Source organism: Cavia porcellus, unplaced genomic scaffold (assembly GCF_034190915.1).
Source record: "Cavia porcellus strain 051 isolate PalLab524CR breed Dunkin Hartley unplaced genomic scaffold, mCavPor4.1 scaffold_26, whole genome shotgun sequence".
Lineage (NCBI taxonomy): Eukaryota > Metazoa > Chordata > Mammalia > Rodentia > Caviidae > Cavia > Cavia porcellus.
Genome location: NW_026947509.1, coordinates 38,230,338 through 38,246,482, shown reverse-complemented (window position 1 = coordinate 38,246,482; position 16,145 = coordinate 38,230,338). Strand labels below are relative to the sequence as shown.

General features: G+C 38.6%; 1 long non-coding RNA gene across 2 annotated transcripts; it reads right to left on the bottom strand.

The window, feature by feature from the left end:
* Positions 1–5,517: 5,517 nt before the first annotated feature.
* LOC134473289 (uncharacterized) lies at positions 5,518–8,225 on the bottom strand. Of its 2 annotated transcripts, none has more exons than XR_010043484.1 (3): positions 8,005–8,225; positions 7,465–7,675; positions 5,518–7,326 (listed from the first exon to the last, which is right to left on the bottom strand). It is a non-coding gene; the product is annotated as an uncharacterized LOC134473289 (long non-coding RNA). The 2 variants fall into 2 exon arrangements; XR_010043485.1 differs by having other exon boundaries at positions 5,518–7,323.
* Between the last annotated feature and the right edge of the window lie 7,920 nt (positions 8,226–16,145).

Here is a 16,145-nt window from a genome sequence, read left to right as displayed (position 1 = left end):
CCCCTCACACAGAATGAGCAGAGCGATTCTGTAAGTTGCATTTATTCCATAAGTCTTTCTCAGTCGAGTGATCTTGGGCAAGAGGCAGCACACTTGGTGTGGCTTTTCCAAAGGGACTGTAGGGAACCCCCAGAATTGCTGAGAAAGGAGGCTCTCCAAAGGCCATCACCAATTTTCCCATTTCAAAGAAACAAATCTTGCCACCAGAAACACCCCATAACATCAGTTCTCCTACAGCCTGCTGTGAACTGTCCCAGGCACCAAAGAAGATGACAGGAGCCTGTCTTGAAGCAATGAATGGAGAAACACATCCTTGCTCAAAGATTTTTCTTGGAAGCAATTTGCCCTCTGAAGTGGATACTGTCTTCCTTCACTCTGTCTACTTGCTTGCAGAAAAGCATCCCTCCCCCAGCTATGCGACCTATAACTGGGTAGAGAGTCAGATTCATATATTAGCTTTGAGTTCCAGATGCATCCACTTTATATTCTCACGTAAAACTCAGCCACCTCTCCTGACTTTCAGAAACTATTCTTGAATTGGGTCAGCGTCTTCTGGGGGAAAATATGGGGATGGGCCCCCCTGGCTGTCTTCTCAGCTTATGTCAGAAGGGAAGGATAAAGGTGACAGAGCCCTTGGAAACTCAGCATCCAATTGGAAAGTTAATAAAAGAAGTTGAAGCTAAAACCAAAGTCTTAGTCTTACTTGTCTTGGCCCAAGCCTCAGTAGACAGTCATGAAATTTTGGTGTTATTATCCCTTATCTAATTAAGTCATGGATGATTTCATTGAAAGAGAAAAAATGTTTGAGTACTTGCAGAGAAACCCGGACCATTACTGAAGTTGAGAAAGAAAAGGTGGGTTCCAGGTAATTTTGAGCCCAAAACCATATTTCTAAATCTGGGTTCAAATTTAGGCTTTGCCTCCTAGCACAGATCATCTTAGAGATGATCTCCATTTTTCTGGTGGCTGAAAGCAGTTGTTGATGCATAACCTTGTTTTAATGATATGCATGAAAAAGTCCTTTGAAAACTGTGAGGAACCATACAAAGGATTATCATATAGAAAAAAAAATAGATAGCTATACTACTAATCTCTGTAAGTTCATGAACAAGAACAGTCTGCGCTTTCATTGTTTGATTGTTTGATTATTTTTATGCCTAAATCTTGTAAGCTGAACAACTATTTTTGAGATAACAATATGTAATATATTAACTAGTCCTAATTTCCTATTTGTTTAAAATTCTGTATCTTTTCTATCTTTTTTCTTTTCTTTTTTTAAATTGAAAAAACTGGGAAATAATTCCAAGAGATAGGTAAGTGAGCACTTCAGTGTTTTCAGGCTGGTGGATGTGAGATAAGGAGAAGATTTTGACTTGGATAGGAGAAAAGGAAGAGAATTACCTTGGGGTACAACATCAGAATGGAGGGAGAATGTCAAGAGACCACGTTAGGCTCAGGGTTCCCTTTAACTCTCTCCTGAAAATCTGATAAGTGGCTCCCTTCTTCCAGGCACACAACTTTGGTGTCCCCAGTAAGGTCTACATCTCTGCTCCCATTCGTTCTTGTCACCTGAAACCCTGGCCACTGCACAACCAGCCCAACTGGCCAAAATGCACATGGCAGCCTGGGGCAACTCTTGGCTTTGGATGAAACTTGATATCTTTGTCTCTCCCTTGTTGGTTTCTTCCTTTGGAAACCTGACATTGCCATCATGCTTGTTACTCTGGCCTGGGTTTTGGGATTCTATGACATACATGAAAACACTAAGGAAACACATATAGTGATCATTACCTAGTGACCAAATCTGAGTTGCTGAGGAGACTGAGGGATTCAATCTGTCATGAGTGCACTTTACAACACCCTGTGCTGGGTGCAGGGAAGAACAAAAAGACCCTGGAGGCACTCATCGTCAATAGCTTTGTGGAGAATGTGCCCATGCTCCTGTTGTTATTTTTCTAGCTGTAGGAATTCACCGTTGCATTCCTACTTTGTACAATTTCCCTCGGGTTATCGTGACATTTTTGCATATTTACTCTAATAAGCAAAACCTGAGACCAAGCGCATATCACCTACATTAAATCTCCTCTCACATCTACACACGTGTCGTCCTCTTCACATACCTCCTAGATCTTCATTTCTTTCCTCACACATTGCTGTAATTTATTCATCTCAAGATGCACTTCTGTCTCTAATCATTTAAACAGACCTTTGGTGCCTATTTAATTGATTCTTGCCAGGTTTTAATTTGCATCTTTGACTTTGCTATCCTGATTTCTTTGACTACCCCTCTCTCTGCATGACATATGTTTATGTTTTAACAGGTTTTCAATATTCTGCAAGATTTCAGAGGCCAAGGTTGAAAGAAAATTGCTATTTAAAACAGATTCCTATTTGATGTCCTGGGAAACAAAATCAAGAGTAAATACCCTGTGAGTGTTTGGAGACACAAAACCAGGTTGTCCTTGAGTGTCCAGCCACCCAGAGCCAACTGGCTAGCACCTGAGTCTGCAGAAGACTATTTATTCCCCTCTGGAGTCCCTGCTAGGATGAGGAGAGTCCAGAAGGGTGCATATTTCCCATGAAGTATTTCAATTTGATTTTGCCTCTATCTGATTTGGGTTTGTTTTTTGTTTGGGGGGAGGTGAGGGGGTTTTATTGCAATGGGGAAAATACTCTAATAAGTAAGTGAACTGGTACATTAAAGAAAGAAGACAGACAAATCACTAACCAATGGCATATTGCACAATACCCTTTGAGAAGAAGATATTTCTTTTTAATTTTGGGTGGATTAAATGGGAATGAAAAGTCCTATAAATTCATAGCATCCACAGAAAGGCCCAAATGATAAAAAGTAGAGGGAGACAAGGTGTAGTTCTTCTGACTTCATGAACCCACCCTGCAAATGATCCAATGAGAGTGTTCCAACTTGACTAACCTGGGCTTAGGTTATATAAGCATTTCAATTTTTACTGGGATCTTGCCACCAATTTTCCCATTTGCATTTTCTTGTATATATAATGGGATCCATAAAGTAGAAATTATTCCCCAGCCACATCTCCAGCCCCAGGAGATGTTATTTTAAAGCACTCAGCACAGTGCAATGCCTGCCTGGCAAGCACAAGATTCTGAGTTCAATTCCCAGTACCAAAAAATAAAAATAAAGAAAGATTAGAACACCCAAAAATTCGACATCACAGAGAAGTACTGAATACTGTGGATGCCACATGCATTTATTATGTTCAATGGAAAAACAATTACTCCAGTTTGAATCACAAGCATAGAATCATTAAACTTGCAATGTGGAGGTGTAATTTCTGCCAAAAAATAATCTAAGGAAACATTCCAAGTCTTGCATTTGTTTTAATGAGCTTCAGAACTAGCTATTGGCACCCAATTTTCTAATAAGTTTGATGGCTTTAGCATGTATCCACCTTCTTATTCTACTTTTAAATATTCCTTCATGCAAAGTGGTAAATTCACTTTAAACATACAGTGATTTTTAATAACCCAAGATCTTGATATAAGGAAGAGGTCATCTTAATGTTTTGTCTTGTTGTAATTATAAGACCTGGTTTCTGAGGGTGCATAATGTTATGTAACATATGTAATGTTATAAGTAATACCAATAGCTCCTTTACATTTTCATGAAAACTCAATCATTTGTGAACGTGAAACATTAATTGTGAACTGGACCCACTCTGTCAATATATCCATGTATCTTTGCCCTTTTGTTCCTAGACATAAAATTTTCCGTTCATAACATCAGAAACTCCAGCTAAATGACTAAAGAGCGATTCAGCTCCTCTGCATTTATTTCTGAATCTACTATTGTGGTTAAATTGGTGGAAGAGTGAGCCACCTTGGAGAGTGAGCTAAGAAGCCTGGATCTGGATATTTAGAAAACAGCATTTATGGAAATTTGAAAAGAAAGACAGAAAGGAGGCCCCCAAATCACACAATAGGAAAAGAAAAGAGATTCAGGCCAGAAGTGGCCCCATTCTGTAGTTTGTTCATTTCGCGAAGATTCTGGAGAGAGCAACTGTGAAGCAGAGATACCTCCTCTGCTCACCATGGAGAGACAGGTGTATGGCTTTCCCTACCCAGGAGAGATGCACTAAGTCCACATTGGGAGGAAGGCAGTCACCGTCCAGTCTCGAGCTTTGAGGTTCATGGGAAACACAGTCCAAAGGTGTTGATCCAGTGAGGAAAGCATTCAATGGCGCAGCCAAGGCGATGCTCTGCAGATATTAACAGCCTCAGAGCTCAGGTGATGAGACTGGAAGAAAAATCGATAAGCGAGAGCATTAAGAGTAAATAGTTCTTAGTGGAAGGAACTCTAGGCAATGACCAATACACAGGGTATCCTGAGGAAAGGCATTGGTGGCCTTGCATTCTTCTCCACTTCCTGAGCCACTTTTTCCATTTGTTTGATTCCTCCTCATATTTTATCATCCTCATGCATTGACATAGAATAATCACTTCTCATTTTCCAATCGTTTAGTTCCAGGAGTCAAAGGAACATTGTGACAACAGTTAGCAAGGAAGTAAAGCATTTCCCAATCCTCTGTGTTACCTTGTTCCCAAAGAGATCCATTTCACTAGGGGCAAAGGCATCCTATTGGCATCTCAAGTGCTGGCAACTGTACAGTGTCACAATTAGCTCTCTTCCTCATCTAGAACTATCCCGCCATGTCCCTATTTGGATCTTACCAAACATCTTCAACTCTTTCGCTGTTCTTCTTCTCTGTTAGCTCTTAGATTTAATGTTCCAGAGGATGAAATAAGGCTGAAGGTTAATCCCAATGAGAAAAAAATTCATTCTTATCTGCAGTTTTGAACATTACACAAAACTTCTATCACTGCTTAGAACCCAAGTACCATTCCTCCATTCTGCCCTATGTACCCCAAATCCCTCAGACACTATCAGGCACACAAAAACTAGCATGCAGCTACCCAAGGGTTTGAATAACAAAGATGGAAAAGGACAGCCAAAAACAATAAATTGGCTTCCCCTGTGTGAGCCAGACCCAGCCATGTATAACTACTGAGCTGGAATAAATAAAGCCTCTTGTGAAAATCAGAATAAGACCATTCAAAAAATTCAAAGAATAAACTCAAGAAAAATAACAAAAGTTTGGTTGTAAAGTTGCTAAAATACAGTATTTCCAAAGTAGTAAAGCATTGGTTTAACAAATGTTACAATGACTCACAGGGGAAAGAAATTAAAAGCTAATGTAAATAAGAAAAAGATCATTTAGAACCAGCTTGAAAGCTCCTGACTTTGAGACAGAATACCTACATAGACAAGTATTTCTCAAAAATTTCTCCAGAATTTCCAGCAGAGAGATTAAGAACTTGAGACCATTCTTGGCTAGAAAACACACAAAAAGCAAAGTACCTGAAGCATTAATGTCTCTAAGTTTGCATTTTGTTAAAATATTATATGAAATGTGAAGTATACTGTAAATCATATCTACATAAACATCAAAATGATTTAACTAATTTACATTAGGAAAATTTTGAAATTTCATTTTTATTGAACTTGGAGGAAAGCCAATACTTGCAGAAATGTCATACTGGTCCTGTATATTCTTGAGCTGTCAAGGATACCATCACTTCCTCATAGAAGCCCAGCTACCTCAGGTTAACAAACATAACTGTAGAAGAACTCATATATCCCCCAATCTATTGGAAAGTAACTAATTGACTGATTGCATGAACATCACATTAGGAAACATCCTTCAGATATGTATATTCCTTCAGGATTAAGAGATTGATTTGGTTGCTGTAATAGAGACCCAACATAATAATGCCTCCAATAATATAGATGTATTTTCCTTCCCACGCAAAAGTCTTGGCTGATTTGGTGGTCTGTTTTGGAAGCCAGGCTCCATCTATCTTGTTCTGCTATCATCCATGTGCTTCAAGGTGACTCTTCTAGCTCCTGCCAGTGTGACCATATCCATCCATGAGAAATTGTCCTTCCATGTGTCATTCTCAATCATATTCCAAATGCCCAGGATGTAGTCATGTGGCCACATAAAAGAGAACAGGAAATATTATTGTTACAGTTGTGTCTGGATGTCCCCTCAAAACTTCATGCACTCATGAGGGCAACTTCTAGAATTTGTACTTAATTCATGATCCAGTGCTAGCATTATGAGTGTGAATGTTACACTCACTCTAGGGTAGGTGTGGCCTACATAAAATATAAGGGATAGAAAATATTTTCTTCTATGTGCTTCCTTTTTTGCTCTTGTTATTTTTGCTGTCTTCTGGCCACCATGAGTTATTGCCACTTGCCTTGTGCCACCTGGCCTTGGAGCCAGCCAAATATGGACTGAAACCTCCACAAGTGGTGAGCTAAATAAATCTTTCTTTCCTTAATTTTGGGCATAAAATATTTTGTCTTAACAATGAAAGAAAAGTATCTAAGACAATAGTGTTTAACGAAGTAACCTCATGCTCTTCTTCAGAGAAACTGATCATTAGTAATAAGGAAGTAGATAATCTCTGCCAGACTCAGATAAAATTACCAGTGTTACAGAGCTGTTGGTTTGTTGTTCAGTAGAAGGACTATAGGAATTGTGTTCAAGATATAATAGGCACATGTGTTAGCTGATATTCTGTGGACCTATCAGTAAGTCAAAAATTTAATTTACTAAAAGGAAGATCAAAAAGTATAAAATGGGAGTCTTTGATAATTGAAATCAATGAAGCAAAGCATTACGCCATTCTGAATCAGGGACATCATCAATGGGCTTTTAAAAACTTTAAACCATGAACACTAAGAGAAAAACAACTTTGTGAAAAGCAATAAGATAATACTAACAGCCATTTGTTTCCCCCAGAAAGTCACATGAAATAGATGCTTACTGGAGTACATTGTTAAGGTAAAAATTGGAGTAAAAAACTAAGGTGGATTAGCAAGATGGCACAGGCAAAGACTGTCAGGTGGCCCTCAGCAGACAAAAGGTGGACTCAGGCACGCCCTGGGGAAAGGAAAGGAAGCAGAAGTGGAATTGGGAGCAAGGGAGGCTGAGTAAAGTCATGGGAGGCTTTCAGTGTGGCCTGGTCTGCCTAGATTACCCACATGGCAATGAAGATGACACCCATTGGTCAGCCGATGCACATGGGCTGTTCTTGGAAAGAGACTGACTCAGTGAAGAAAACTTTCTTGAACTGTGACAAGTTCTAAAGGACACTGACATTTGATGACTACCTGGAAGCAGCCTCTACAGCACCCAGGACAATGTCTTCCAGAAAATCAGACAGTGAAATGTAGATCACCATAAAGTCTGGTGAGCAAAGGTTCAGGAGCACCTGCTGAATGAAAGGGACACCAGCAGATAATATTAACAAAGAATTCAGCAGACCCTCCGGAAAGCCTTTGAGTTCAAACCTTCAGATTTCTTCCATGCTAGGGAGACCTGTTCAAGTCTTTCCACATTTCATTGATAATACCTGGGTCTAGACCACCAGGAGGGGCCCTTGATCTTGGAGACAGACAGATTTCTGCAGCCACAACAATCTCCAAAATAGGCAGAAGTCCCGAAAATGCCATCCGGCAGCATCCTAGCAGCTGGGGAAATGGATCCTTTGTTCCAAGAGAAGGATCTGAGCGCACATCTCTGAGTCCACTGTCCAGAACACATTAGATATTTTTATCTTGTGACTAGAGAAAATGTTAAAAAAAAATTATACTTTACATGGAAAACAAATTCAATAAATTATCCATGCAAAACTGATAGCACTTATATCCTTGCATTTTCTCCATAGCATACTGGGTAATTCTCACATAAATTAAATGTACGGCTGATAATATAAGACTCTACTATATAAACACTTCTATCCCTCTCACTCCTCCATTCTATTCTTGCCAGCAAATTCCTGGCTTTATTTTCCTGAAGCACACACACACACACACACACACACACACACACACACATACACACACACGCAAGGCCAAGGCAGTCAGGTCATGTTTTAGTTCCTTTCACCTACCCTGATTCAGATTCTCTTCCCAAATCTCATGAAATAAATTTCATTGCTCTCTCAGGAAGATAGTCTTTTGCACAGCTAGCGCACAGACTCCAGCAATCTCTGTCATCTTCAGAAGCTCCCTTCGCTGGTCTAAATCTCGACATCTTGCATATTTCATGTGTTTACTCATTTTAAACTCTTGGTCCTGCTCTTTTGTCTAATTACAGTCATGCCTCTCTCCATGTCCTTGCCAAGTTTCTTAAACTAAGAACGTGTAATCATTGACTCATATCTACACTGAGTTCACACTTTTCTACTCAACAGTGCCTCCCACTGAAAGCTGAATCACTCTCTTTGTGGCGATTTAAAGGTATTTTTACAGTGTTCAAACCTGACCTTTAAGAATCATGGGGCAATGAATTCCAGCGCTCAGAGTTGCTGACATTGTGCTTGATGGATATTAGGAGTTGCTTTTGTCTTCCGCTACTCATTTCTTTTCCTCCTTCCAGTTACTAACTGGATAAATTCCCCAAAGCTAATTTGGCCCACTATCTAAAGTTTCTGAACTTTAGCATTACAACTTTAAACATTCCTCGTATGCTGATAATTCAGATGTGTCCCCATTATGTCTGTTTGTGCAGTTTTAACTCAGGTCTCCCGTCTGTCTCAAGAACATTTTAATTTGGACCCCAGACTTCCCTCCCACATCAAAATGACCACAGTCAAATTCATCAACCACAAGAAAGAAGGCTGATTCGTCAGCCTCTCTAGCCCCATCAGTCTCCTATTTCCTCTATGAAAAAAAAAAAAAAACTGTTTTTAAAAAACATCTAAGAGCACAAGATATGAAGAAATAAAAGACGAGAAAGGCCACCTCTATCTACTTCTCCAACTATAACCCTAATATTCTTACTGCTGTTACATACTCTGTACGTTTCTGCCTTTACCTCCTATTCATCCTATTATTTTCTATCTTATATGTTGTTTCCAAATGTAAATAAATTCCACCACTTTTTTCCCTTTTAAAAGATGTCACCTTTAGGTTCTAAAAACTAGAATTCAGATTCGTAAGCCTGGCTCTTAAAATCCCCTGAAATGGATCCACTCTCATGGACAGCCTCACTGTAGCTCCAACTGGGTGCTGTAAACCACTCTCAGCTCAACATCCTGGCTTGTGTTGTTTCTTGAACATCAGTGACATTCTTCATTGATTTATTTTATTTAAATCTACTCCTCTTTAGTTCCATGTTAGGTTTAAGCTCTAAAACATACTCTCTTCTAGAGATACTCTTCTCTACGTACCGCTCACAAATCTCAACCATCTACTGCAATAGCTGACACACATAGTGCTTCTGGCGACATATAATCATTCCATGTGATTGCAATATCATGAAGTCCTTAATACACTTTAGCAAAATATCTGTACACAAGAACAGTTCAGTGTATGCTTCCCAAATAAAGATTAGTTTTCATGCTGTGTACTAATAAAAATAACATGATAGGAATGCAGTTGTCCTGCCCAAAGTTGCAAAAAAGAAAAAAATAGAAACAAATCCACACTGTGTATTCTTAAATGGTGAGCACACAATGCTGAAGCATAATAATTAAAATTATTCCTAAAAGCTACAATTATGTCTTTGTGATTGTATGATTTTTATTTCTAAATAAAATAAGGGAAAATCATTATTAACTAACAAGAATAGTAGATGACAGTAAAAATGCTCTTTTGTATTCTTATATAGAACCCACCTAAGTAAACTGCTACACAGATATACACATTTCTCTGAAACAACTCTGACCCTCTCTATATATAAATATATATATACACACATATATATTATTTTTATTAAACAAGACCACACAAATGAGTAGGAAAGAAAACATTTTGTCAGCCTTATGCTCGGACACTTACGCTAAAATATTTTTGCCAAGAAGAAATAGACTAAACATACAGCAAGCCAAATGGAGATGCTTACTTTAGTGACTAGAGAGAGGTACTTCTCATGATTTAAGACATTAGACCATTATTTGAGAATGTTTGGAAAGAGCACACAATTGTTTTATATGACTGACGATCCTCATACAAAGATCGGTATATCCAGAAGTTTGTGCAAGCACGAGTGACTAATACTATTGCTTTAAGTTACATTTTAGTTCTTTGAAAATGACTTTACAAATATTTTTGAGGTTAGACTCAATCTTGATAACTTTATTTTTTATTTTAAAGAGAATAAAACAGAGAGGAAAAGAAAGTGCTCTAAAATATACAACTGCATGTATGTTTAAGTGTATAGGATTGATAATCGTATTACTAAGTTTTGTTGGATAGTTGAACAGAACTGTTTGCAGTCTTGGTATTTGAATGTCCACTTCGTATGCTTTACTTTTGTAACTTGAACAACTATTTCTAAGAAGACAATATGTAGTTTATCAATTATGATTTCTTACTGTTTTTTTGTAAATTATGTATTATTTCTACCCTTTTTCTGTTTTGTTTTTTTCTCTTTAAATAAAAAGTTTAAAAAAGAGGATAATACAAAACAGAACAAAGCAGATCAGAACAAAACAACGCAAGCAACACAGGATTTCAAAACAAAGCAGTGGGAAATCAACACTGGCCATCATAGTGTCTCTTGTTTTCTTCAAAATAGTTGTCCATATCTTCACACATAATGAATTCAAACAAGACAAAATAGTGTAGACCCAATAAAAACAAAAGAATGAAAGCATTAAAGGCCTTCAAAACCAGACAGCAGGGAAATCAACAATGGCCACCATAATGTCTCCTGTTCTCTTCAAAATAGCTGTCCATACCTTTGCACATATGATGGCTGTATCATTTTTTACATAAAATGAAATATATTCAAAGTAAATTGTGATTTGTTTTATGCTTGGGCATCTCTAAGCATTGCTTATCCCAGAATTGGAGCATAACATTACATTTCTTGAATACACAGTAATTCATTTGGTCAAAGTTTACCTGATCATTCCTCATTTACAAAGTCAGAACTTTTAAAAGGACCCATTTATACTACGTACTAGTCGAGTTTTTTCCCCCCTCAGGCGAAAATTCCTTTTTGGCATGGTATGGGAGTGGATTGGAACAATGGTAGTCTTTCTGTGTGCCACTGATTCATATTTTTTCAATTTTTACTTTTATTAGTACATATTTGCATTACATACTTAATACGTCCCTTAGTGTCATATTTTTGAGCTCTGTGTTACATTCTGGAGATCCAAAATGAAAGAGACAGATGCAGCCTTTATGCTCATTGAATTTGCATTAAAAGAGATAGGTGATCATTAAATATAATTACTTGGACAATCATTTAATCACAATTATGACAAATATTCAAAAGGAGAAATACAGTATGGTAAGTGGGAAACCCATCCAAGGAAGCAAGTTGTAAGCTGCTTCTTTAGCCATTACCAGCCCATCCTCTGAACCTATCCTTTATGCTAGGAAAGATTTTATGAAGATTACTTGTAATCAGCAAACTCCACAATGCCTCTGGTGAGTGACTCAGCATGATCCTGCAAAGATCTCAGAGAGATCAGAGTACAAGAATTTGAAACCAACATGTTTTGACCAAACTTAAACTGTGACATTCAACCAGGATAAGTTAGTAATAAACAGGTATCTCGGGGAGTAAACATACATTAGACAAGTTCCCAGTGATGCATGGTGAGTAGCTCCCAGCACAGCCTCCGCCGACTTCCCAATAAATACATGAGCACTTAGCAAGAAAGTTTGGATGGTCGCACTGACTAAGGGTGAAAAAGCTACGATTAATAGTAACCTAAAACCAGAATTTAGGAGAAATTGGCGTTAAATATAAGGAAGTAGGACCCGGATTGTGAAACATATCAAGACTGAAGCACATGGCAGAGTAAAAGAGTAAAGACTCCTTGACCAGTTTTCACCTCTCAGATTCTTGCTCCCCAGATTCCGATATGCAGAGTCCATTGAGCGGAGAAGAGGCAGGTGGTCCTCAGATCCCTAGGAATTACTATGAAGGCTGACATCTACTCCCAGGCACAACTGACGCTGGGAGTAAGAAGAGAAATCAGTGACACAACATGGCAAAATCAAGGAATATGCTCTTGTATTATGTGACTAAATTCTGGTTCATTTTGGTACATCTGGAAAATTGGGCCACTAAGAAGTTATTTGCTCTCTGTGACTCATGTAGACCACTTAGTGTGCCAAAATAATAATAATAATTGACATTTCTAATTTTGATTTAGTAATGACTAAATAATATGATCTTATGCTCTCTGATTTCACTTTTAAAGATTTCTACTTGCAGAACCAAGAAAAGGAAAATTTGTCTTGCAAATTGTTTGTTCTGTGAAATGTACATTCTTAGAAATTATGTGGGAACTTGGAAACATCTTTAAATATATGAAATAAACTTACTTTTAAGTCTTCTGGTAAAACAAAAAAATTTTCTAGTAAAGGAAATTGCTATACCCTAATTTAATGGTTTTATTAATTCTTTTTTTTTTTTTTAACCAGGGATCGAACTCATGACTTTGTGCTTGCCAGGCAAGCATTTAAGCCACTGAGCTAAATCCCCGGCCCTGGTTTTGTTAATTCTTAAATTTTTACCGTATTATATCTGATGTTGGAATCTGGGAACGTATTCAAAGGCAGTCACCTTGAAAACAGTGCCTAGGACTGGGGCTCTAGTTCAGTATTAGAGTGCTTGACCCTGAGTTTAATTCCAAGGACTGAAAACAAAAGGGAGAGAAGAGAGGGGAAAGGACGAGAAGGGAAGGGAAAGAGAAAAAAGGAAGGGGAGAGAAGGGGAGGAGAGGAGAAAGGAAGAAGAATAATAACTGTTACTGGACAAATACATACATTATACCTTGATTCTAACCTATGCATATATTTAACAAAAACTGTGGGTATATGACTACCCACCAAATGGATTTTCATAGCAGCACTATTAATAGTGGCCAAACAGTGGGAGTGACGTTCATCAAATAGTAATAAGACCATATAAATTGTATCATATTTATATAATACAGTACTTCACAGCAATGAAACTGAACAAACTATTAGTTTGCCAAGTAATATAGGTGAATTTTGAAAAGTAAAGTTGAAATTAAGAATACAGAAACAAAGATTATATAGCATGTGACTCCATGTATATAAAGTTTGCAAACAGGTAAAACTAACATGTGAGAGTAACCAGGGTAGTGGATGCCTGCGGTGAGTACCACCTGAGAAAAGAGAGCAGGATGGTGAGATGCTGTCTCCTGGATTGGGCAGTAGTTGTATGGATGCTTTCACTCTATGAAGACATATTGCACTGTATGCTTGTAATTTGTATGTTTTCTGTGAGCAATATCAAAACTCTGGACTTTCTTCTCAGCCACTTTTTCCTGACATGAAAAAGCAGCTAAGAGTACCCAGTTTACCAAAACATGTTTTTCCTCTCAAATCCTGATACATCAAATCTAAATTGGAGGGTAATTCTGACACACACTATTGTCTTGTAGGTAATGGTAGAAATCGTAGAGGATGATTGGTTGGTTTGCTTAAGATTAAATGAGCTAACACATTACTAGATATGTAAAACAGAACAAGATGCAAAAAGAATGGTAAATTAAATTAACCATATCATTTATCATCAAAAATGGGACATTTTTGAGTATCACACAGATTGCTAATAATAAACATACTAAATGCAAAGCATACTTTTACAATTTTACAGGCACACTGAAAAGTATGGTCAAAATAGAGCTAAACGAACAATAATATTTATAATTATGACCTTGGAGCTTTATCAGTAGAAAGCACATCAGTAGGGAATTATAAAAATGGAGGAGTAATAATAGATTGAAGCAAAGAGATTGCAGATCATTTATAAAACATGTATCTCTATAAACAATATACAACCACACTTGCGCTCAAAAATAGAATAGTCGAATGAAGGCGCCAGGCTCAACCCATCATCAGATTCTCCAGCACTCACCTGTGGAGCTATGTCTGAGTGCTTTCTCTTTGCTCTATAGCCTCAACTTAAATAACTGGATTCAGATGATCAGATACCAAATTTCTCTCCTTTTCCCTTGAGAACATAGTCTGTATTACTGGTGTACACTGAATGTCTGCATTCCACTCCATACTCATATGCTTTTCACATATGACCCAATGGAGAGCACATGGAGATAAGCCTTGAGAGGATGATTAGACCATGAGGATAAAGATCTCATGAGTAAAGACCACCTCTTCCACCATGAAGCACAGTGAAAAGACAGGCTTATGAGCCAAGAACCAGATACCATACCAGCCAGTGCCTTGATTCTGAACTTGTCACTCTCCCAAGGCTATGAACAATAAATTCCTGTTGTTTATAAGCTACTCTGTCTATACAATTTGGTTACAGCACCCCAACTAGATGAAGACATTTATCGTATTTCATCCCATGAAGAATCTACATATTTAAGTTTTTATTTAGACATTGGAACCCTAATTTCCAGTAGGGCAGTTTTACGCAAGCACATTGTTGTAAACTCCGCTGTGTATTGTAGAGAAATGCCTGGAATGCCATGAATTATGATTTAGCATGTCCAATACCAATTCTCATGTTTATACCTAACCGAAACTGCTTCTCTCCTTGTGGAGACCAGGATTCTCTGGGTGGGCCTCCAAAGCTGATGAGACTGAGTGGCCAAGCATGGCAAAACAGCATAGGACTGAGAAATAGGACAAGTTTGGGAACCACATGTTGTGTTCATTTCCTGGATAAATATTGAACATACTTGAGTTTCATTTCCCTGATGAGTATAAACATGTTTGCTTTTCGTAGTATTCAAAGATGGCAACACACACCAACAGAAAAGTTTTTTATCAAATGAAGGAAGAGGTTTAAATTGCCCTGTGTCCCTTTCTGCTTGGTTCCCTATTTTGTGAAAAGTAGTTCTATGTAAACAGCTCTTGTATTAAGTCAAATGTGGAGAAAGCTGGACAAGTTCATTGCAAAGTGGTTTTTCTCTGATTCTTCATCTATCTGGTCTCTAAGGGCTTTTAGAAAGTTCTAATCCCCCAGGATTGCTATGGAGTTCAACTCAAAAGCATCATTTCTGCTTTCATATTTTGCCAAGTGTCCTGCTCCCCACCCAGCTTCTAAAACAAGGTTGGTATGAAAAATACCTGTTTAATGTGCCATCCACTGTAAGCTCCATGAGGAAAAAATTCATCTGTTTTCCTTTCTATGCTGTAGCACCACTGCCCAGGCACCGCTGGGTGACTGAATAGAAGGAAGAAATGAGCAGTACCCGCCAGATGCCAGACCTGCATCTGTGAACACAGAGCCTTGTGTTCCCATGAGACTCAGACCTAGCACTGTAGCCCTGTGAGCAGCTGAACATCTCAAAGCTGTATAAAGACAGAAATAAAAGGGGAGATAACAGCCCACTGGTATAGCACTGTCCTGCTTATAGATCGGCCCAATACACAAAGGGCTTTCTAGAAGTGTGAAGGGTCAAACAGTGAGCAGAGAGCAGTAAAGGTGCTTTGAGGCAGAGTAGGAACCACAAGATAAGGCGCAAGACTGCCTCTCAAAGCTTCTAAATAGCAAATGGATCCATTTTCATACTAAAACCTCTGTGTTTTGTGAGCCCCGTTATGCTTACACTGTGCCCAAATGTGGAATGAAAGGAATCTTCTTTTTCTATAAAAAGACATACAAACCTGACCTGCATTCTGATCACTTGAAGTCCTCTGTCTAAGGGGTAGCAGGAAAAGAAATAACTGTACTTTGCTTCAGTTGATTGAGCTGCCTTGGAGTAATACCCTAGACAGTCCTTGGAGATAAACACTTTCTCTTCCTCCTGTTCTTTAAAATGCTTCGTGGTTGCACGCAGCAGGGACATGGTCAAGCGCGCCAGAGACAGAGAAGAAGGCGTCCTTGACCTCACATGGTGCCCACCTGGCTCGCCTGGCCCCACACTGTGCTCTGCTGCTGGTTCCTGGCCTTGCCCCAGGGCGTCTTGCTGCTGCTACTGATTGGAGCCTGCAGATCAAGGACCCTGCGGCCTGATCTCTCCCAGTTTGCTGTGAGCTCTGGTGGACTTGGCTCTCTTCATCTGTCGGTCATGCTGAAAGACTCCCGGAACCCTCTCCTATGACCCTAGCTCCCTTTGGCCTG